This window comes from Sceloporus occidentalis, unplaced genomic scaffold (assembly GCF_023333645.1).
Source record: "Sceloporus occidentalis isolate IW3139 unplaced genomic scaffold, rSceOcc1.0.p SCAF_7, whole genome shotgun sequence".
NCBI lineage: Eukaryota > Metazoa > Chordata > Lepidosauria > Squamata > Phrynosomatidae > Sceloporus > Sceloporus occidentalis.
The window spans coordinates 79,115,547-79,138,464 of record NW_028316987.1 but is presented as its reverse complement, the minus strand read 5'-3'; the positions used below and the strand labels follow the sequence as shown (position 1 = coordinate 79,138,464).

Sequence of the window (22,918 nt, the reverse complement as noted above, 5' to 3'; positions counted from 1 at the left end):
TATCCTGGGAATAAACAGACAATAACCAACAACAAATCATTCACCGAGGAATCCTGTGAATGATTTGTTGCTGTTTATTGCCCGTTTATTGCCTGTTTATTCCCGGGATAATGGCTCTTTAATCGTGATGTGTGTGAAAATGTTAATCATGATTGCTCACTGTTTAAACATCCATCCACCCCGATTTTCCCTGTATGATAAACTCCTTACTCTCAAAGGTGCTGCAAAATTTCTCTACATGCTGGTTTTACAGGCTATACAGAATTCTGTTATACATCTGTGTTATTCAAAATCCCCTGAATCATTGTCTGTCTTCCCCTGACAGATTTTGAGGGGGGGAAACAAAAAAAACTGGTGGTCAGCCATATCAGATAGCCTGAGAAGCCCTGTTCTACATTCTTGTAACCAAAGTACTAAACTAAAAATTATACAAAATGATATTGTTTCATAAATACCTACCCACAAGGTCTGGACAACAACTAGGGTTGCTGTCTTACACACACACACACACACTTGCATGCACCAGATGGAGATCGACAACAGCAGCTTTTCCCAGCAAAGGATACAATAGGAAGAACATTGGATTATTATTTTTTTGTTTTGTTTTGCAGCCAGTAAAGGTACAGCACCACTTGATTCAGGGAGGTATGCAAAGATTTTTGGATGAAATTTATTCACTTCTATATACCTTTCCTATCTGTTTTTAAGCCTGGTTGGAGATGGCAACTGCTTTGGTCATCCTAGCAGATAACTTGCACAGGATGGTTGATGGAAGAGTGCATCCCTGTTGATACTCTTGGACAAAAAATCTGTAGCATTTGATAGGTTCAGTCATGGTCTGAAAGTGCATGTCAGCGATTCCCAAACCTTAGTCCTCCAGATGTTTTTGAACTTCAGCTCCCAGAATTCCTGACAGTTGGCCAAGCTAGCTGGAAGTTCTGGGATTTTAAGTCCAAAACATCTGGAAGACCAAAGTTTGGGAACCACTGTTCTAAGTCATCGTGTGAGGATGAGGAAGAATCATAGAATCGTAGAGTTGGAAGAGACCACAAGGCCCATCCAGTCCAACCCCCTGTCATGCAGGAACTCTCAATCAAAGCATCCCTGACAGATGGCCATCCAGCCTCTGTTTAAAGACCTCCAAAGATGGAGACTCCATCACACTCCAAGGGAGTTTGTTCCACTGTCGAACAGCCCTTACTGTCAGGAAGTTCCTCCTAATGTTGAGGTGGAATCTCTTTTCGTGCAGCTTGCATCCATTGTTCCGGGTCCTGTTCTCTGGAGCAGCAGAAAACAAGCTTGCTCCCTCCTCAATATGACATCCCTTCAAATATTTAAACAGGGCTATCATATCACCTCTTAACCTTCTTTTCTCCAAACTAAAAATCCCCAGCTTCCTAAGTCGTTCCTCATAGGGCATGGTTTCCAGACCCTTCACCATTTTTGTCGCCCTCCTTTGGACATGCTCCAGTTTCTCAATGTCCTTTTTTAATTGTGGTGCTCAGAAATGGACACAATATTCCAGGTGGGGCCTGACCAAAGCAGAATATAGTGGCACTATTACTTCTCTTGATCTAGACACTATACTTTTATTGATGCAGTCTAAAATTGCATTGGCCTTTTTAGCTGCAGCATCACACTGTTGACTTATGTTCAATTTGTGGTCTACTTGGACTCCTAGATCCTTTTCACATGTACTCTCGTTCAGCCAGGTGTCCCCCATCCTATATCTCTGCATTTCATTTTTCCACCCTAAGTGCAGTACTTTACCTTTCTCTGTGTTGAATTTCATTTTGTTAGCTTTGGCCCAGCTTTCTGGTCTATTCAGGTCATTTTGAATTTTGGTCCTGTCCTCTGGGGTATTAGCTATTCCTCCTAATTTGGTATCATCTGCAAATTTGATAAGTATGCTCCCAATTTTGTCCTCCAAGTCATTGATAAAGATGTTGAATAGAACTGGCCCAAGGACAGAGCCTTGTGGGACCCCACTGGTCACTTCTCTCCAGGATGAAAAGGAGCCATTGTTGAGCACCCTTTGGGTTCGGTAGGTCAACCAATTACAAATCCATGTACAGTGGACCCTTGTTATACGCTGGGGTTTGGTTCCAAGATCCCCCGTGTATAACAAAATCCATGTATGCTCAAGTCCCATTAAATATAATGACATAGCAAAATGGTGTCCCAAATAAAAAATGGAACATCAAGGTAAATTTATACTTTTTTGGAACATTTTCAAACCGTGTATGCTTGAATCCGTGTATAAAAAATCCGTGTATAAGAAGGGCCGACTGTAACAGTTACCTTGTCTAACCCACATTTTACAAGCTTGTTTGCAAGAATGTCATGGGAAACCTTGTCAAAGGCCTTACTGAAATCAAGATATACTATATCCACAGCATTCCCTTCATCTACCAAGCTGGTAATTTTATCAAAGAAAGAAATAAGGTTTGTCTGGCATGACTTCTTTCTCTGAAACCCATGTTGACTTTTTGTGATAGCAGCAGCATACTAAACTGTTTTTTTTTTTCCCTTTCACTCCTGATCGATGAGACCTAGAAGGTGGTACTGGGAAATCATTGCTTCTTTCCTATGACAATATAGGCTCTACAATGTCCTGTCTTTTCCCTCATGCTATTCATCTTGTACACTGATGTGGCCATCTGGTGATATGAGCTGCAAAATCATCAGTATATGGATAATACCCAGCTGTAGTTCTTATCTGATCCTGGGGAGGCAACAGAAGTAATACACTGCAGCAGCTGCGAGGGATTGGATAGGGCAAACAAAACTGAAATGTAATCTTCTCAAGTACAGAAATACTGGACTACTGATAAATGAAGCATCTGTCTCAGAATCATGTGTCTGGCCTATCCTTAGCAGATTTTCACTCCCCTTGAAAAATCATAGTTTGGAGATGTTCCGTGATCCAGCACGCTGGCTAGATGTAAGGTGTCCTTACATCGACAGCACAAATAGTGCAAAATATTGACTGACAGCTAGGTTGATGGGAGAAGCTCAATGTTTTGACCGCCTCTTTCAGGCTGCATCTGCATAGAAATAATGGCAGTTTGATACCAATTTAACTGCCATGGTTCAGTGCTATGGAATTCTAGGATTTGCACTACCAGAGAGGTCAGGTGCAAAAACAAATTACAGTTGGCCCTCCTTATCCATGGATTTTATCCACAGATTCAAGCATCCACAGCTTGAAAATATTCCAAAAAAGTAAACATTCCAAAAAGCAAACCTTGATTTTGCCATTTGATATAAAGAACACCATTTTGTTATGCCATTATATTTAATGGGACTTGAGCATCCATGGATTTTGTTATCTGGGAGCGGGGGGTGTTCCTGGAACCAAACCTCAGCAGATAACAAGGTCCCACTGTACAATCCCAGGATTCCATAGCATTGTGCTGCGGCAATTAAAACAGTGACAAACTGAATTATTTCTGCAGTGCAGATGTGCAGATGCAGCCTCAATTGAATAGCAACAGTTACTTTTTTTTCTTTTGGTTCAATGCAAAGTGCTGGTGATAATGTATAAAGATTTAAATAGCTTGGGCAGTGGTGCCCCTGTGCTTGGTGTCTCTTGGTGCAGTGCTGCCAACCACTGCTGGGAGGGCAGTGCTGCACATACATTAGCCATGCTGGACCCCAAATGAAAGGTACTGTCCCCCCAGCAGTGGCTGTTGCTGGGGGGAGGTTCTGGGACTCCAGATGGCCTTTTCGGGTCTTGCATGTCTGCTTGGCAAGCAAGAAAAGGATGTGATGCCCTTTCTCACTTGGCCAGCTGCCTCACTAGCCCCACACAGTGGGGAACGAAAGGACCCCACAATTTACAAAAGAGGTTGGGGGGGCGGGAAGAATGGTTGAAAGAATATGCTCTATTCACGCTAAAACAAGCATATATTCACTCTTGTCATGTTAAAACATGAATATAATGGTTATCCAATACCTCCCGGTCCATGCCTCTTAATTAGCAGGGAGCAGCCCCCCCTCAGCAATGCTGAAGGACAAGCAGAAGCAAAACTGAAGCGGAATTGCAGCATGGCTTCGTGGGAAACCTCCCTTTCCGGATTTTTTTTTTTGGGGGGGGGACCAGGACCAAAGGAGACATGCACATCACACCAAACAACAACGCACTGAGTGCAAAGTTGCCTAGGAATAGGGTTTGTGACTTCGCTAGTTCACCGAATTTACTTAACTGTGGATTGACGCATGATTGCGTTCAGAATGCATTTGGACTGCCAGCGATCGTGTGTGGTAACCTTTTGTGTAATAACGTGAATATGCATGATTGTGTTCAGGATGACACTGGATTATACTTCCAATTTCAATTGTGTGATATCCTCCTGTGAGTGTAACAATTCCAGGGACCTGATCCACTCAGTTTTAGGCCAACCGAAATTTGAATGCCTGTCAAAATGAAATTACCTCACAAGTACCCCAAAACAATGGGTTACTGATCACATAAGCATATGATGGATTTTATGACGAAGATGCCGATCCATCCATAGTCCAGCTGCTTCATTAAATGGGTTGCAACAATAACATCCAAGGCAAAGACAAAGTTAGCTCATGTCTCTTAGCTGATTGAAGTATTCCTCCATCACAGCTTCTATTCACCAAATCCCCGCAATGAACTAGATGTCCCCTGCAACAGGACAGTTTCCCGGACTGGATGATAACCAAATTCACCCCCAAGACAAGATCAATAATCTGTTCTTGATCTCTAAATCAAGTAGAAGGGAATGGGAGGAGGGAGAAGATCACTACATCCTAACTAACAAAGGAATAGTTTCCCAGGCATTCTAAAATGGAAACATTCTTATCTTCAACATGAGCTGATCTTGCACATCCTGCCAGAGAAACTGTAACTACTGAAAACCATATTATAGTTATTTTGTGCTACAGGTCTTTTTGGATAACTAGTAAATGTCCTGAAACACACATGTAAGGTAAATGTGTGGACTACCTATACTCCTCACCAATTGTTCTGGAAATTTGAAACTGCTACAGCAGCAATCCCTGCGGTCCCCTTTTTACACCCCAAAAAGAAATAAAAAGTGGCATCCTTGCTATTGTAATTGTAGCCTGATTCTGATGTCCTGAGGAAATAGCTCATGTCTAGGCCCACCAATACAAGAGAGAAGAGGATCCCAGAGCTGACACAGCATGCTCTCCAACTGTCCTGATTTGGCAGGGACAGTCCTGATTAATTTTCTGTCATCCCACTTTTTCAGCTGTTTTAAAAATGTCCCACTCCCCCCCCCCCTTGCCTTCAGCTTACTTCAGTTTTTGCAAACTGACTTTAAAAATATTGTAACTTATATTCAGTTAACTCAGAAGTGGGGAGAGGAGGAGAAGAGGTGGGATCTTATTCTCCCCTGTATACTCAAGCAAATACAAACTGCTGCAGCCTATTTTAGCTTATGTGTTTTTCCTCATTAATTTTGTCATCTTGATTGTACTCTGATGTTCCTCGGCTTTTTCATACACTCCAATGTTCATCTGAGAAATATTGGCATGTATGATATTGCTTCTATATGATGGGTTTAATTTATTTGCTAGGGATGGCTGTCATAACCTTGAGTGTAGCCAATCCCAATGAAGCTTAGATTAATCTTAAAACATTACTTTTTTTTTTGTTAGCAATATTGATGTAGGCTAATGTATTCCCCAATTACCATGTATAGATGCAAGAGTGGGAGAGTTAAGAAAATGGGCAAAAAGAGAATAAATTAACTTGAGATGTGGTGGTGGAGAACAGTGCTGAGGATACTGGAGACAGCAAAAAATAATACAAAACAAATAAATAGGTCCTAGAACAGATCAAGCCTGGAATTTCCCTGGAGGCAAAGATGACTAAATTGAGGCTGTCATACTTTGGCCACATCATGAGAAAGCATTAATCATTAGAAAAGACATTAATGCTAGGAAAGGTGGAGGGAAGTAGGAAGAGAGGAAGACCACATGCTAGATGGATGGACTCAATTAAGGAGGTCATGAGCATGAAGCTGCAAGAATTTAGACTAGCGGAGGATAGGGAGTCTTGTCTCATCCACAGGGTTGCCACGAGATGAGATCAACTCGAAGGTGGTTAACAACAACAAAAATAAGGAATCAAGATATTCTCAGTCTATCCACTTGGGTCATTAGAGGGGTGCAGGGAGTGTGACCTGCATTGGTGACACTCCAGAAGAGGGGTGACACCTGGTCGGGCCTTCCTCCCACTGTGGGTGAAAAAGGGCAAGTGTGCCCCTCCAAGTTTCACCATGGCAGCAGCAGTCTCTTCACAAGGAAGTCTCTGTGGTGGCAGTGAAGTAGAGGCCCAAGCACACCCTTCCTGGCTTTGCTGCAGGAGTGGAGGCCTCCTCATGAGGAGGACTCCCTTGCAGCTGCGAAGAAGAGGGCTTTTAGAGACTTTTAGCCACTTCCACTGCCACCCCAACAGCCTTCCCCCTCCGTACCAGGTGACACCAGGCAGAGGGACACCACTGTCTCTATCTCTACCGTTTCAGCCCTTTTTAAAATAAGGATGATTAACACTTTTTTTATGGTGAGGACAGGCTACACTGAACAGAAACTACAGCTGCTGCCACATTGCAGAATTAATGCAGTTTGACACCACTTTGACTGCCATGACTCAATGCTGTGGAATCCTGGGATTTGTAGTTTGATGTGGCACCAGAGTTAAATAACTCAAGGCTAATTAACTCAAAACTACAGTTCCCAGAACTCCATAGCACTAAGCCAGGGCAGTTGTCAAACTGGATTATTGCTGCAGTGTGGATTCAGCCAAATTCTTCAGATTGAATGAAAAAGAGACTAAGTATCTACCAAACTGACAAATCCCAGAATTCTATAGCATTGAGCCATAGCAGTTAAAGCCGTGTCAAAGTGCATTATTTGTGTAGTGTAGATGCAGCCTATAATATAGTTTGAGCTACAGTAACACAAATGTGGAGAGCATTGCTTTGGTTAAAACAGCCACTTCAGAATGGATTGTTTAGATGGAATCTTGAGAAGGCCCTTGCTTTAAAGTCTGTTCCACTGAAACACCTTTAACCAACTTGGCCCCTTGTAGTTTATTGCCAACAAGAATTAAACCAGTTTTTAAGTGCAAAAATACTTAAAAGTAGTTTGTGTAGTTTGTTCTATAAAGCTATGATCCAGAAAGGGAAATCTTCAAAGGGGACTTTGCTGCCTACTTGGAGGCTTCCTACTGAAGTTGTTTTCCCTGAAGCCAGATTAAAGCCATCCATGCAGACTAATTTCACAACTTTATCGTTTCTGAACATGTGAAGAATTGTGTCTGTGTTTATTATTTCAGAGTGTAAAACCAATGACATTTTAATAACATATATTTTTCCTTTATTGTAAAGAAGCATGAGAGTGTTAATAGCTAACATACTTCTAACTTTTAGGATTGTTCCCATGTATACAGCAGTAATGATTCAGCTACAAATGCAACATACACTGTAACACCCAGAGTTTGGAAAGTCAGGCTGCATCCACACTAGAGAAATAGCCTGGTTTGGCACCGCTTTAACAGGGCAGTTAAAGCAGCGCCCAAAAGGGTTATTTCTCTGTGTGGATGCAGCCTCAGTTTAATGATTGCGTTTATCTAGAGCCAACACTCTTACAACTCACTTGTATAATTAATGCTTGCAAAAACTGAAAGAGGAAGCGAAGATTGGATATACCAGCTATGAAATCCTGTGCTGCCTTTCAGGGATTGGCATTTCTTTGTCAGGCCAAGAAAGATGCAGCACTTTTTTTTTGTTTGGTTTGCTTTCACCAGCCCATACAGCAACTGACTTCAGCTCACAAACTTGAAAAGATACACAGCAGCATCCAATTTCCCAGCACCCTTGAGTTGAAAGCTTGCCAAGATATGTGAAAGACCTTATGCATATGTAAAGCAGGAAGTTCAAATTACACAGCCAAGTCACCTCCCTGGGATCAAGGCACGGTTTAAATAATAATCATAATCATAATCCCTGAATGGTAGGACAGCATTTCAGAGAGACCATGGCCTTGCTGATCTGATGTTGTGTGAAGCTTGGACCTTGCCTTGTACTTGATTTATTTGGGATTTCGACCACTTCCCAGGGGCAGGGTGGGAGGATCCAGAAAAACTCAGATGCCACAGCCATTTTGTTTGTGGGCAGCATGGTAGCAATTCTGTCATTCAGGAATGAGGAGGGGTTTTTAAAACCATGTTTTTGTGGCAAAACCGTGCCCCACCACAATGGGTGCATTTGTTGAAAAAAAATCACATTTCTTAGCAATTTGCACCATGATAGATATGCCGATCCATGATATAAATAAAAAGAAAAGAAAGAAACCCCCTCTTCTTCATAGTCTTTCAATATCAACGATATATATATATATGTATTGTTCCAGGCCTGACTGGCTTTTCAGGTGCTTCAGGCAAACTCCCTCTATTTTCGTTTAAAATTGGTCTTAGCTGCCTGGACTTGGAGGAGAGGCATTGCAGCTGATGGATGTATTTCAATTTTTGATAATGATTAATATATATAGGGATCTGTGTGTGTGTGTGTCAAGGAATCATATATATATATGTGTGTGTGTGTGTGTCATTATCAAATATTAAAATACATCCATCTGCTGCAATGTCTCTCCCCAAGTCCAGGTAGCTAAGACCAATTTTAAACCAATTTTAACCAATTAAGACCAATTTTTAATATTTGATAATGACACACACACACACATCATTATCAAATATTAAAATACATATTTTAATTTTAATACATAAAATACACACATATATATGCTGCAAAGGGAACTAGCCCAAAGCCCCTGTGAGGCAGGGAGTGGATGATCGGTGTGCATGTGCCTTTTTCTTCTTTCTTTCTTTCTTTCTTTCTTTCTTTCTTTCTTACCTCCCCCCTTTCTCCAAGGACATGCCTGTGTACCCAAAGCAATCTAGGAAATCTTTTCAGGAGCTCTGTAGGGTCAGCCTGGGCTTTTGGGGGGCTTGGGGTGTGTGTGTGTGTTTTGGAGAGGAGGGAGGAAGGCAGGCGCAAAAGCAAGCCTGTCTAAAATGGCACACTGCCTTTCTGCATTTCTTTTTTCCAGGCTGCAGAAGGAAAGCGGGGGGAGGGAGGGCCAGTGCAGCCTGTGTAGGGACACTGCCCTCCTAACCAATCAGAACACGCCTGTTTGCCATTACAAAGTTGTTAACCCCAGAGTCTTCTGGCTCCTGCTCTTGCTCCTGCTCCTGCTGCTCCTGCTGCCTTGGCTTTTTAATCTCCTTTGCCTCTTTCCCTGCTTCACCCAAACGCCCCCACAAGAGAAGAACCCTTGAGAAGAACAACCCCTGATCCAGGGGAAACGGGGTCTCCCTTTTCCCATTTTCTTATTTTTTCCCTCCCCTTCACCCCTAAAAAAAAGAGATTTGGGGATCCTTTTGCTGCGTGGAGGAGGTGGCTCTTTGCAAGCCAGGAACTATGCCCAGCCTGTTCTGCCTCCATCGTGGCCAAGGGGCAGCTGTCTGCTGCTTTGAGAGGTAAGTTTGCTCATCTTTAATAAGATGTGTATATATATCTTTCAAAGAAATCTCTATTTGTCTGTCTTTCTTTTTGTGGCGTCAGAGGTCTCCCTCTCGATGGGGCATCAAAGGGAGGCTGGCCTTGGCTCTTTACCTCTTTGGACTAATCGCGCACCAGGGTCGCCTTCGAGAAAAAGCCCAGGTTTTGCTTCTGGAGGGGGGCAAAGGGGAAGCAGACCTTGCCCTTGATGCCCATAAAACGGTCACTTCTTTTTATGGAGCTCCCAGGAACTCAAGGCACCGACCAAGGTGGAGTTTCCAATATTGGGAAGAAATATGTGCAGAACAAAATACATGCACAGAAATGGTTTTGTAAAGGGGGGGAGGACCACAAGGTATTGTTTGATGGGAGACAGGAATGCTCCTGAAGAGATGGATGTTGGGGGGGGGGGTTGTGTTTTTAAAGCCAGACTGAATTTGGGGGGTGTGGAGGGGTGGGCTGGTTTTGAGGGAAACTGCCAGAGAAGGAGGCTGACATAACAGGGTTGGTCTCAAGTTGTGTCTGCTGCTAAACGCTGGCCTTTTTCTAGTCATCTTTGAAAGCCTTTCTCTCGGGGTCTTGGGAGAAGGGGGCTTTGGGGAGACATTTTGTCATTGGGGGCATTTTTAGAAGCCTTTTTTTTTTTTTTTTTGCACACGGTGGGAAATCTTTGTGTGTGTGTGTGTTGTATTGATCTGTGTTGGTGGCGCTGTGGTGCCTCCTAAACAATTTTATGGTCGTTTCACCAAGAAAAGAGGGAGGGGGCGAAGAAAGGTGGGGCAAGCTTTGAGATTTTGGATCACCTCCTCCTCTTTTTTCCTTCTCCTGTCGATAGCTAGCATATAATCTCACCACACATCTTCTGTGCGGTGTGTGCGTGTGTGTGTAGATCTATTGTGCATTGCCATCTAAGTCCCCCCAGTGCACTGTACACCAGAACAGACGTGTCGTCACAGTCCTTTTGTTCAGTGAGGCTAAAGGCAAGGTTGGAGTTTTTTCCTCCCTTTTAAAAGAAAAACCTCCTAAGGTGGGGGAAGAACTGGGTTATTCTTTGGTAATGTCTTCACCCCTGTTTGAAAAAGGAATTTAAAAAATATTACATATTTTCTGTGGATTGTTTCTCTCTCTCTATCTATCTATCTATCTATCTATCTATCTATCTGTACACACACACACACACACACACCCCTAGTTTTAGTGAAGTATAGATTTTTTGGAAATTTCTAGCTGAGTTGGAAAGCCTTTTTTTCTCCCTTGCTTCAGAGTTCTTTTTTTAGATGAACCAAAATGTGTGGGCTCAGCCCTTTCTTTAAAATCCTTTCTTTAAAACTGTGTAGATATTCACGGTTTAATTGAGCTTCATTGGCATGCAGATAGAAATTAAACTTTGCAAGTATTACACAAGCATTCGTGCAAATTGCCACGCAGGCTTCCATGTTTGGGGTGTGTGTGTGTGTTCAGCCACAAACACGCTTACTAAAGGCACACATGTATAGTTTTTCCTGCAAAATATCTGTATTCATATAAAAATAAAAAATTAATTGATCTGATGCAAAGATGGCTGGGTGGATTTTAGCTGCACATGCTAAAATCGTGAAATAAAACGACTGACCTTATAAATGCATAGTTTTGAAATCTGCAAAAAATACCATAGAAAACGCAACAGGTTAAGGAATCTATTAAAGTATTGTGAAGGAATGTTTTATTTTTCCGCCTTAAGGAATTCCTCAGACTAGTATTCTGAAGCCTTTTGTATGAGTAATTTATTTATATAATTCTGTGGTACATGCATGTGAATACAAGGATTATAGAAGACGTTGTTGCTTTGTGTGTTATATCAGAAATATTTCTAGCCTGTACTCTGAGATAATTTTTTTCATGTCCTTGAAACAAAATGTCTTTACAAGAAGTTGGATGCTGCAGCATCTATTTAAAGGTTTCAAAGTAAATTTGTTCAGTAAAGGTCATCTCTTTGTAGATGTAGAAATGGCTTTCTAAACATTTCCACATTTGGATCCAAGTAAAATATCAGTTCAATTAGGGGCAGATGAGCAGCTAAAATGCTTTCGCTGGTTGTGGGCCACAGTGTGTATTAACAATGGTAGTTTGAAAAGGCCAGACATGGATGTTCTCTTTCAGATCTAAGAATGCAACTCATGCAGCCTCCATCTCAGTAATGTGGCAGTGCAGCACATGATTGCACCATACAGTGTTGCAGGCACCTTGATACATGGGTGCAGTTCTTAGCGCCTTGTACATACATCTGTAAAAGAGGTGTATGAATGTATCATGACTGGCCCTGGTGGATCAGCTGTTGTTCATGTTTAAGGAGAGATTGTTTCTTCTCTCCACCCCTTCCGTCCCCATATACACTTAGTCACAATGAAGTGTGCAGTAAGGTACATTTTTGCAGTTTGTTACACCTGTGTTCCCCTTTTCCTTCAAGTAGTTCAGAACAATATACAGGAAATATCCTCAGTGTAGTAACAGAGTATGCAGGGTGAACAGACGTCCTAACCACAAAGGAGGACAAGGCATAAAAATGTAGGATGTTACAAAATAAAACCTAAAAACACTAATATAAATATAAATTCATGCTTCTTAATCCTGCTCAAAATGGAAGGCAGGTTGAAATTCCTCCTGGACAGAAGGCTGAAATGTAGGACATGCCCTGGAAAACGAGGACATTTGGTCACTCTGAGCATAGTTTTTGCATATGTAAAAATTAGAGATTCAGTTCCTGCCACCTTAGGAACTCAGGTAGCAGCTCTGTGAGGCATATAGACCTGAGACTGATCAGTCAAGCCAAGTACTGACCACTGAAGTAAGGCAGTTTAATGTATGCAGTTTACAGGCCTCTATAACTTAAACAGATTGAATTAAATTAGGCATAACCAAGTTGTTATGCAGGATATATCAAAGCTTCATGGTTGTGCCTCTTTTAATATGAGTTAGTATTAAAATACAGTAAGCAGAGCCTCCACTAATCTCAATATGATGTACAGTGATCCCTCCACATTCACTGGGGTTAGGGCTGAAGGACCCTCGTGAATGTGAAAAACTGTAAATAAAAAATATATATGTATATATTTTTACATGAGAGAACACCTCTGTAGGAATCTCCAGGTCCTCCAGTGCAACTCTGTGGTCAACATCTGCCAGAAGTTGGTCATGAATCACGCTGGAGGACCTACAAATGCCTAGAGAAGTTTTCTCCAGGAGCCTTTAGGTTCTCCAGCACAACTCAATGGTCAGCCTCTGGCAGAGTTGCACTGGAGGACCTAGAGATTCTTAGAGAGAACATATAAATCAAACCCACAAATAATCAAATCTGCCAAAGTCAAAGTCACAAATGTGGTGGGCTAATTATATAGCTAAAGGTCTCCTGTTGCGTGCAGTAGTTGCCAAAAATCAAGTGGCATGGGCTGTGTTAGCAAAGCTGTATCTACCTGTCATTGTATCTGGAAAAAAAAATTACTTCTGTACGTATGGGCCTAAATACCTTAAAACTCAGAATCCCATCTGATCTTGGAAGCTAAACAGGGTCAGCACTGGTCACCAATCAATACCAAGTGCTGTAGGCTATATTTCAGAGGAAGGAACTGGCAAAGCCACCTCGGGTGAGTATTCCTTGCCTAAGAAAACTATGAAATTCATGGCATTGCCATGAGTCAACAGGCAACTTGAAGACGTGCACACACACACATACACACGGAAGAGCAAGTACTGGACTACAACCCTGGAGACCAGGGTTCAACTCCCTGTTCAACCATATGTCAACAGGTGGCTCGCAGATGTGTGCACACACCCACATGGGAGAGAGCAAGTATGGTGTAGTGGTTTGAGCACTGGACTATAACCTGGAGACCAGGATTTGAGTCCATGGAAACCCACTGGGTGACCTTAGGCAAGTCATACTCTTTCAGCCTCATAGGAAGACAAAGGCAAACCCTTCTCTGAACAAGTCTTGCCCAGAAACCCCCATGATGGTTTTGTCTTAAAGTCAGCATAAATCAGAAATAACTTGATGGCATACAACAAGATGTGCATGCACCCAATTTATAAGTATATATTATTAGATACCTAAGACATATTTTGAAAGTAGGTCCACAAAAGCTGCTATCCACTGTTCTGTTTTATTTACACTGTGCTGGGATGTAGCTTCTCTGCAGAATGCAATTTATACACAAGAAAAGAATTAAAGGTGAAATTGTCAGACTGAATAAGCAATGAAAATGGGTAAGGAAGCTTGTTAGTGCAGTGCATGAGCTAGTATGAAACTAGGGGCCCATTCCCACTCGCTCATTTGCCCTGGATAGAACTGGGAAGATCTGGGTCCCCCTACATCGAATATGCCCAGAAAGAAGTTCGTACTACCCTTTACCTCGATTGGGGCAATTTACCCCTCTGAAGTTCACATTTGTGGTACCAGTTTAAAATGGAGCCTCCTCTGTTGTCAATCAAATTCACTTCTGCTTTCGTCAAAGGTGACATATCCTACAGCCATTGGCCAACGGAATGGGTGCTTTCCCCCCTCCTTTTTTTAAAAAAACTGGCAGCAGTGTTTGCATATTCTGTCAACTTGTCAAATTTAAAAACCTTCAGGTGTGTGTGTGTGTGTGTGTTGTTTGTGTTTGGGTCAGTACAGAATATGGCAACGCTAAAACAACCCCATCCCTAGGAGCCCTGGTGGCGCAGTGGTTAAATGCCTGTACTGCAGCCATTCACTCGAAACCACAAGGTTGCGAGTTCAAGACCAGCAAAAGGGCCCAAGCTCGACTCAGGCTTGTATCCTTCCAAGGTCGCTAAAATGAGTACCCAGACTGTTGGGGGCAAATTAGCTTACTTGCTAATTAGGTTACTTGCTGTTCACTGCTATGATCTTTGGAATAGCGGTATATAAATAAAGCAAATTATTAAATTATTATTATTATCCTGGCGTTTTCTTGGCAAGATTGGTTCCGAGGAGATTTGCCATTGCCTTTCCCCTGAGGCTGAGAGAGTGTGACTCCCCCAAAGTCATGGGTTTCCACAAGCCAGCTTCTAGCCTCCCCTTCGTTTCCAGCCCAATGCTACCTCCGAAGCCCTTGCCTCCCCCCAAGCCATCCTCTTCCAGTCACAATAATAATAATAATAATAATAATAATAATAATTCCTCACCCCAGAATGCCATCTCTGCATCCTCTTGCTTTGCTCTCCCTCTGACTGTGACCCCAGAATGCCTTTACATATGTAGCAAAAGCATTCACATATTGTATCAATTTGCCAAATTGAAAGGGAAACATTTGTAACATTTGCATTGTAGCATTCGCATATTACACACAAGGCCTCTTGCAAAGTGAGGTGCTGTGAGGGCAGCTAGCAGAAAGGGAAATGTAGCACAAGCGGACACATTCTATCAATATGTATATGTATCAACCTGTAGAACTATTCACATATTGTCAAAAATAAAAATTCCAAGAGAGAGAGAGAGAAAGAGAAAGAGAGAGCTGCCTGAGAGAGGGGAGGCACGTTCCACCCTCTGCCCTCCTCTGACCTATACATAAGAACTTGTGTATAGGTCAGAGGAGGGCAGAAGGCGGAACGTGCCTCCCCTGAACTTGACCCTTCGTCCTGCTCTTTCCTCCTCCTCCTCCTCCTTCACCCCGATTCTGCCCTCCATGGCACCCTTCCTCCTGCTCCTTCCTCCTCCTTCGCCCCGATGAAGGGGAGGCATGTTCCGCCCTCTGCCCTCTCTCTGACCTAATCCCTCCCCTGAACTTGACCCGATCATGACCGGGGCCAAGTTCACATTTGCCCACACCCATTTTTTCTCAAAAAATACAGGTAAAACTCCGCTTTCAAAAGACCCGCACCAAGGGGTATTTGCCCCTCAACGGGTGTGCAAACCTCGAATTTGGGTGTTAAAGAATCGGGGCCAATATGAACTTCCCACTTTTAATCCGGTTTCTGAACCAGGGTAAAAGGTAGTCTGAATGGCCCCTAGGGGTATTCAGAAATGAGACTGAAAGAAAGTGGATTTTCTTGAATAGTTAGTTACCATGAAAAGGGGGGGGGGTGCCTCACTAACATGACAAGATAAGAGCAAGGCAAAGTGACACTGGACTCCAGAGTGAGTGTAGTTATCCAGAACAGCATAGTGGAAAAAGCCATGTAAGAAGAAACGGTCAAGCAAAGAAAGGCAGCAAGATATTGGAGGACCAGAAACGTGACATTCAGTAAAGAGCATAATAATATCAGAAACTGATTCAAAAGATAACTTTAAGTATAGGTTTTTTAAAAAACACTAGTTTAATGCAGACATTCTGAAATGAGTGAATACAGTACAAAAAGGAAGGCTAGGAAGAAGTTTCAACAGCCTAAACAAGTTGTGGCTTGGAGAAGAGTTTCATTTAAGCTGATGGACACCATGGCTCTGTCTTGGTACCTGCTCAGTAGGAAAACACAGCACAAAACAACCTGTACTCATCTAGGATTGGGGTCTGATGTGATAGGTTTATTATTATTATTTTATTTATATGTTGCCTTTTCCCCAATAATGGGACTTATTGCCATTTATTAAAACTTATTTCCCCAATAATGAGATTACAATTTATGAAAAAAATAGATTAAAACTACATAAAAAGCAATAAAAAGTATAAATGTAAACATTATTTAAAATAATTAACTGTTTTGTAAAGTTAAAACCATTAAAATTAATTTTAAAACTGTATACAAACCAACAGGATGCTAGATTTGGAAAATAAGCCCTCAGCAAAGACATGGATGAGGTCTGCATGGTATATGTGTAGTGTATCGACTGTGTTCTTGTTCATCTAAAAACGTTCAGTTTTTTAATAAAACTGCTGTTTCGTCACATCATCCTGCTGGTGAAGAACTACAATTAAGTTTGCTACTGATTTTGAAGAAGGACTGGTTCTGGATAATGGTGAGTGTTTATGGTCTGAACTGACAGCAAGCCAGAATTCAGAGAATGCTTATGTTAAGAAAATAAGACATTTTATATCTGACAAGATCTATGCAACATACAGTGGCAATAGACTGAGTCATCCTGTATTTTAAATGTCTATTCGCAGATAATTTACAGTAATAATAATAATAATATAGAGGTGGCCCAAGTGTGGTCCTTCAGATGATGTTGGACTGCAAGTCTTGTCAGACTTAGCCAAAATAGGCATTCTTGAGGAATGCTGGGAGTGCAGTCTAAAAGCATCTGGGAGGGCAATACTTTACCTATCCCTATTTTAGAGTAAGTAAACATAAAAGAAAAGGCAAATTATAGACACATAGTCCTCAGAATTTACTATCCAGAGTATCAAGTGGCACCTGTGACATTGGTTTGTGTTCTGTGCTCTTTTGGTTGATTATACTGAATTATAAGTGAGTAATACTTATGCTATAAGAAGATAAATTGCAGTTCTGTTCACTTTGATCCTGTTAATATGTCTCCATTATAACTTTTTTCCACTACTATTTGAAGAACCTTACACTGCAGTCCTGTAAATGTCTACTCAGAAGTAAGCCACACTGCATTCAGTGGTTCTTACTCCCAGGTAAGTGTATGCAGAATTGCAGTATTAGACTTTCCATACAATGAAGCTTTTGGATCCCTGTGGCAAACATGTGTACACCATGTACACCATAGACTGCTCTAGTGCATGTCTCCATAAACAGACTACAAATATACACAGATGGACAGAGAGGATAAATAGGATCTTGAGCCTTGTGTCATTCTTCCACATGAGGCAGGACCATTTAAATTTTGTACTATACATATATAGTAAGGATACATTTTCTTAGTGAATGTAACTTTGTACTTACCAAAACTGGATGGTGTTCATGATACTTTATTTCCTAACCATTTAGTTATATGATATAACTTGTATGATTCTTTATAGCCAGCTTCTGCCATACTACTGTGAATAATTGTGTTTTGTTTTCAAGATGGCTGAAAATATAGAAATAGTGTAACCCATCTGTTCATATTCAAAGATCCTGCACTGTTTCTTCTTAAGTAAATAAGTTAAAATAAGAGTGAGATGCTCAAGTATTTTAATTTCAAACAAACAAATATATAAGGCACTACATCATATTTCCCCCCATGCTTCCATAAGCATGGAATTTTGTGAAGCAGTGGGCATCTTCAGAGTCTGTCTTCTCCAGTATCTGAATTTTTAAAAGAGAGAATCCAACTTTACATTCCTGTGAAGAAATATTAAGAAATAAATGGTGTTTGCAGAAAGCCTTCATTGTTCAGGGCATGTAATATCTGCATGTTGCACTGCTACTGGTGCCCCAGTCTTGACTTAGTGTTTGGGTCTGTATGCACTTATTACCCTCATTTGTACCATTCTGATTAGTTACCACCTTATTTTTTTGCCATTAAAAATCCAAATTCCAGAATCCTGGTTACATAAGTAAGTGAGATGGAATGTTGAAAATAAACAACCCTTTAGATTTCTGCCTAGATAGACAACTCTAGCCATTTTTTGAAAATTCTCAGGGACTGCAAGTGCAGAGACAAAAGTAATTTCTCAAGCTTCTGCCATTCTGGCAGAAACCAGGGGTTGGGAATATGTGGCATTCCACATGTTGTTGGGCTCCAATTCTCATAAGCCTTTGCCAGCCTAGCTAGTTGAAAGAGTTCACAGGAGTAGTCATGTGAAGAGACAGAGGTTTCCCAGCCCAGTCTAAATGTCCACAGTGATTGAACACCATAAAAGTGAATTATTCTGAGAATAGGCCCAACTAACTGAGAAGTAAACGAGAAAAGGCTAAGGGAAAGATTACATGTTTAGAAAGTATCTGAATAAATCTGTTAGCTAGGTTAGAAACAGAGGAATATTTTCCCTAAGAACATAAAATTTATCTGTAACAGTGTTTTTAGATGACAGGAAGTATCTAACAACTGAATGTTCTCTCATTATATCAGGTAACATTAAGAATGTGTAAGGAACAAAATTAGAGAAAGTGATGTCTCTTTCACATCAGTCTATACAGATCATGACACTGCTATCTTCATGCAGTCAAAACTGAGCCAGTTACAAGACAGTAATTCAGAATATCTATAGAAGGTAGAAACTTCTTTTGTAGCTCAAGGTAAAGCAACGGCAAATATTTTTCCTCCTTTTTTTGCTCTTCCCTTGTTACTCCCTCTAATAGTCAACATAGGTGATGAATGTCAGCAAAAATAAGGTCTCTGAGAAATGAAGAAGAAAGCGTCTTTTATAAATAAAAGTTGGCACTGACATGCTCTGATTCCCAAGGTTTAAGAAGCAGAGAAAGATACTCAGGAAGAGTCCAAAAACAGCAAAAGAGGTGATAGCTTAGTAACTACAAACTGTTGTGTGTCAGTTGGGAACAATATCCAGATCTGGAAGGGAGATAAGTTTCAGAATTAAAGAGTCCTCAAAGAGGGCATGGATGGATGGATGGCACACTACACAGGATAGCTGTTAGATGTGAGGATCATTGTAGGTCCTTTTTGTTTATCATGCAAACTCAGCAGAAGGCTATTCCTTACTCATGTCCCTCTTACAGTTGCTATATTACAACCATGCTTTCTTGTATAAAAATATTCCATTAGAGTAAACTAAGAATCCATTTAATACACCGTTGATCAACAGTAGAGTTAACAAGCATTTTCAGCAGCTTGTATTCAGAAACACTGGATGTAGAGCCAGCATGGTGTAGTAGTTTGAGTATTGGACTACAAATCTGGAAGCCAGGGTTCAAATCCCCACTTAGACATGAAAACACTCTCTCAGGTTCACAAGGCAAATGCAAACCTCTTCTGAATAAACCTTGTCAAGAAAGCTCTGATAAGTTGCCTTTGTGTCACCATAAGTCAAAAATGACTGGAAGGCACACAACAACAAATCACACATAACAAGAATCCAAAATTCTGGTTTGCTGTAGACAAGCTGTGTGTTCCTGCATGCTACCTGACCATTCTTGCTTATCTTTTGCAATCAGAAAGTACAGCTAAAGTAGCCAGAAACTCACTGGGAACCAACAGTTGAACACTGTGTCCAAACTAGACTCCCAAGCCATTCAAGAACTTGAATCTTCCTTCCAAATATGCTGGGAACTGGAAGCTAGCTACACATTTTGGCTTTATACTCTTTATGCATAAGCAAATGATAAACCAAGAGCCTTGGTTCAGATTTAATATGAACATATAACTGCTTCTTAGTAAGATTTTGCCTGCTCCACACAGTAGCAAGAGAATATGCACTGATCATATGGACCTGGAATCCTGTTTGGAGGTGGGATTCTTACAAAGGAACATGGCTGGTGCCTTTAAACAGTACTTTTGTGGCTAATATCCACCGATTTGTATTCCTTTACGCTTTCAAAAAGAATTATAAGGTAGCAGCCACAACCAAAATTGTGTACTGTGAATCTGATAGACTTTTTTTTAATTACAAACCTGCATACCAGATAAAATATCATGAGATACCTAATGCTTGTTACTTTTTCTTCTGAAACCAATACTGTTCCAGCAATCAGAGAATTTACATCTTAGAAATTTTGCAGGTGTCTACAAACTTCACTTCTGACTCATACACTCAGCTATTCCAATTCGTACTTGACCATATATGTTCAAGTCTTCAATGTTTTTTCTTTCCTCTCTTCCCTTGATGTTATTCCTCCCAAGCACAACTATTGGGTGCATAGTCTAAAAGGCCTGTGCAATTTGCTAATTCTAATCGGTGTGTATTCAGAGTTTGGAGAGACACCACGTAATTGTGCATGTATTCTATTAGATTTTATGATGACAGAAAGTTGGATATAACTGCAATTAGTAATAAGGCATTTCTGTCATTAATATGATCTTTTTACTGTGAAGTGGAATTAAAAGCTAATTATCTGGCTTTATGTCCAATTTACATTTTGAAAATACATTAAGATCACCACTTATGACATTTTTCATGTGTTTCTTGGGGGGAAAGTTGCCCTGACAATTACAACTATTTTGGATCATTGTGAGAAGATTTTCAGTTGACTAGAAAATGTATTTGTCTCTACAATAATATACAGCTAGCTTCTCCTAATGAGAACGTAATATGTCTGCAATAATAATAATGGTAGCACTACTACTACTACTATTATCATTGTAGACATAAATCCTCATTAGGAGAAGCTAGTAGTAGTAGTAATAGTGGAGCCAGCATGGCATAATGGTTTGAGTGTTGGACTACAACTATGGGGACCAAGGTTCAATTCCTTGCTTGGCCATGTAATCCACTGGGTCACCATGAGCAAGTCACATGCAAAGGCTACTTCCCTGTGAACAAGTCTTGCCAAGGAAACCCCATGGTAGCCTTAGGATTGCTATAAATCGGAAGTTACTTGAAGGCACCGAACAACAAAGTACTAATATTTCTTTTATGTTAAAAAATCCTCTGGCTCTCACAGTAGCATAGACGTGAACTGAAAAGACAAGAAACTAGTTTTAAGGTAGCAATGGAGAATGTATGGTGTACCAAATGTCAAATTGCTACTCCCATTATCGCTCACTATTGGCTAAATTGCCTAGGACTATGGAAATTTCAGTATAACAACATCTGGAAGCCTGAATATTCCCAATCCCTATAATACTACCAAAATAACTGGCTTATAATTTTAAGGTTTTTAAATAATTAAAAATATGAAGGACAATGATGTATATTCATCATTATTAGATACATAACATTTCTAGTTTTCTGCTGCAGGTAAATTCTCTAAATCAACAATCTATGGGTTAACATTCTATAGTTGTACAGATTGTTGCATGTTAACTGAAATAATAAAGAAACACTCTGCCTGAAAGAGAAGCAGAATCACCCTAGGAATATTTTTTAAAGCAAAAAGTAACACAGAAATGAGTGATATATAGTCCTTAAAATGGATGGCATGACTGGATCTGTAAAAGTCACTGCCTCAAAAATTCTTAGTTACAAGAGAGAGAGAGAGAAGACAAGAGTCATCTGCTTGAAACTAATCTTAGGCCCGTTCCGCACGGGCATAAAGTATGCGCTCTGTGCGTACTAGGGTTAGAAAGGGGCGTCCCTTCTGGACGCCCCTAACCCTAATATGGACCGAGTCCGTATAAAATGGCGGCGCCCGTTCCACACGGGCGCCACCATCTTGATGTAGCAGACACGTTGCATCCGCATGTCGCACGGCACATATGACGCAGCGAGTGCACCATTGGCGCCTCACGACATCATAAGCACGTCGCAAAGAGAAGTGCCATTTTGGGGCTTCTTTTTGATCCATGAGGCAGTCGCGCGGTTTGGCTGCTGCGGCTCCCTTGCGGAACAACCGGCAGCGCCGGCAGACCGCCACTTTTAGGCGGTCTGTAACGCTCCACAGTTACCTGATCCAGAAGAAGATAATGCCACTCTCAGTCCATCATACATAATCAGGAGAGAATTTTGACTTTTAGTCTGTTTTTAAAAAAAGTACATAAGAAAATATACTACAAGGCAATTTATTTGTAAGGCATGATAGTTGTTAATTTTTGTTAATTAATGTTAATTGTATAATTAATGTACACAGCTCTTTACAGAATAAAAATAAAGAAACAAAGAATTTCCTAGGAATCTTACAATCTAAAATCTCCACTAAAATCAGTAAGTGATTTTACAAAATGGATAGGGTTTAGACTATGGATAGGGTTTAGACTATGGCCCAGTATAGATGGGCCCTTTGCAGTGTGTCCACGATGTACTAGGGTTACCTCAGGTCGTCAGCGTGCCGCAGTTGCGCAGCGCCATAGAAACGGCGCACACAATGATTATGTTGCAGCTGCGCTGCCTACAAACGGCGCTGCGCAGTTGCGACGTAATGGAGCTGTCTCTGGCGCTTTGCGGCGCCACAAAAAGGAGCCGCTGTTTACAGTTCCTTCTTTGCTGCGCTGCTGTGCAGTGCCATATGTAGGCAGCAGCACTCCTGTGCAGCAAAGAGAGGCGCCAAGGAGGCGCCTCTTTTTGGTGGTCTGCACCCTGCCATAGTTAGTTATTAAACTTCACATTAAAATAAGTGAGTACAGTAGGATGAGGACATCTTAATCTGGATACAAGTCATTGTTAACATTGGCCTGTTAAATAATAGTTGGCCACTTGTGCGACATTGCATGTATACAACTGCAAGACATTACAGCCGTGGATAGTGCTGGCCAGTGCATATTGGTAAAATAACCTTAAGTGTAAATCACCAGTGCTATACAGCTTAGATGTAAGCACCATTTAGTTTAATTGTGCTTACTGTGTGGCAGGTATATGTAGGATTACAGCCAAATCCTTCAGCTAGGTTACCTGGTAAGTAAAAGAGCCAGAACGAGAGACAGTATTAGCTTATTTGCTGGTTTA

The 22,918-nt window shown here is 41.1% G+C and overlaps 2 protein-coding genes across 2 annotated transcripts in view; one reads left to right on the top strand and one right to left on the bottom strand.

Moving 5' to 3' along the window:
* Positions 1-22,918, bottom strand: part of LOC149310011 (uncharacterized) — a 235,216-nt gene that overhangs the window by 204,640 nt on the left and 7,658 nt on the right. The gene's annotated exons all lie outside the window — the stretch shown is intronic.
* The window catches only part of LOC149310010 (enhancer of polycomb homolog 1), a 72,716-nt gene continuing 59,060 nt past the window's right edge, over positions 9,263-22,918 (top strand). The window contains exon 1 of the mRNA XM_089533483.1: positions 9,263-9,538. The gene's annotated coding sequence lies outside the window, so the exon portion shown is untranslated. The remainder of the gene's footprint in view (positions 9,539-22,918) is intronic.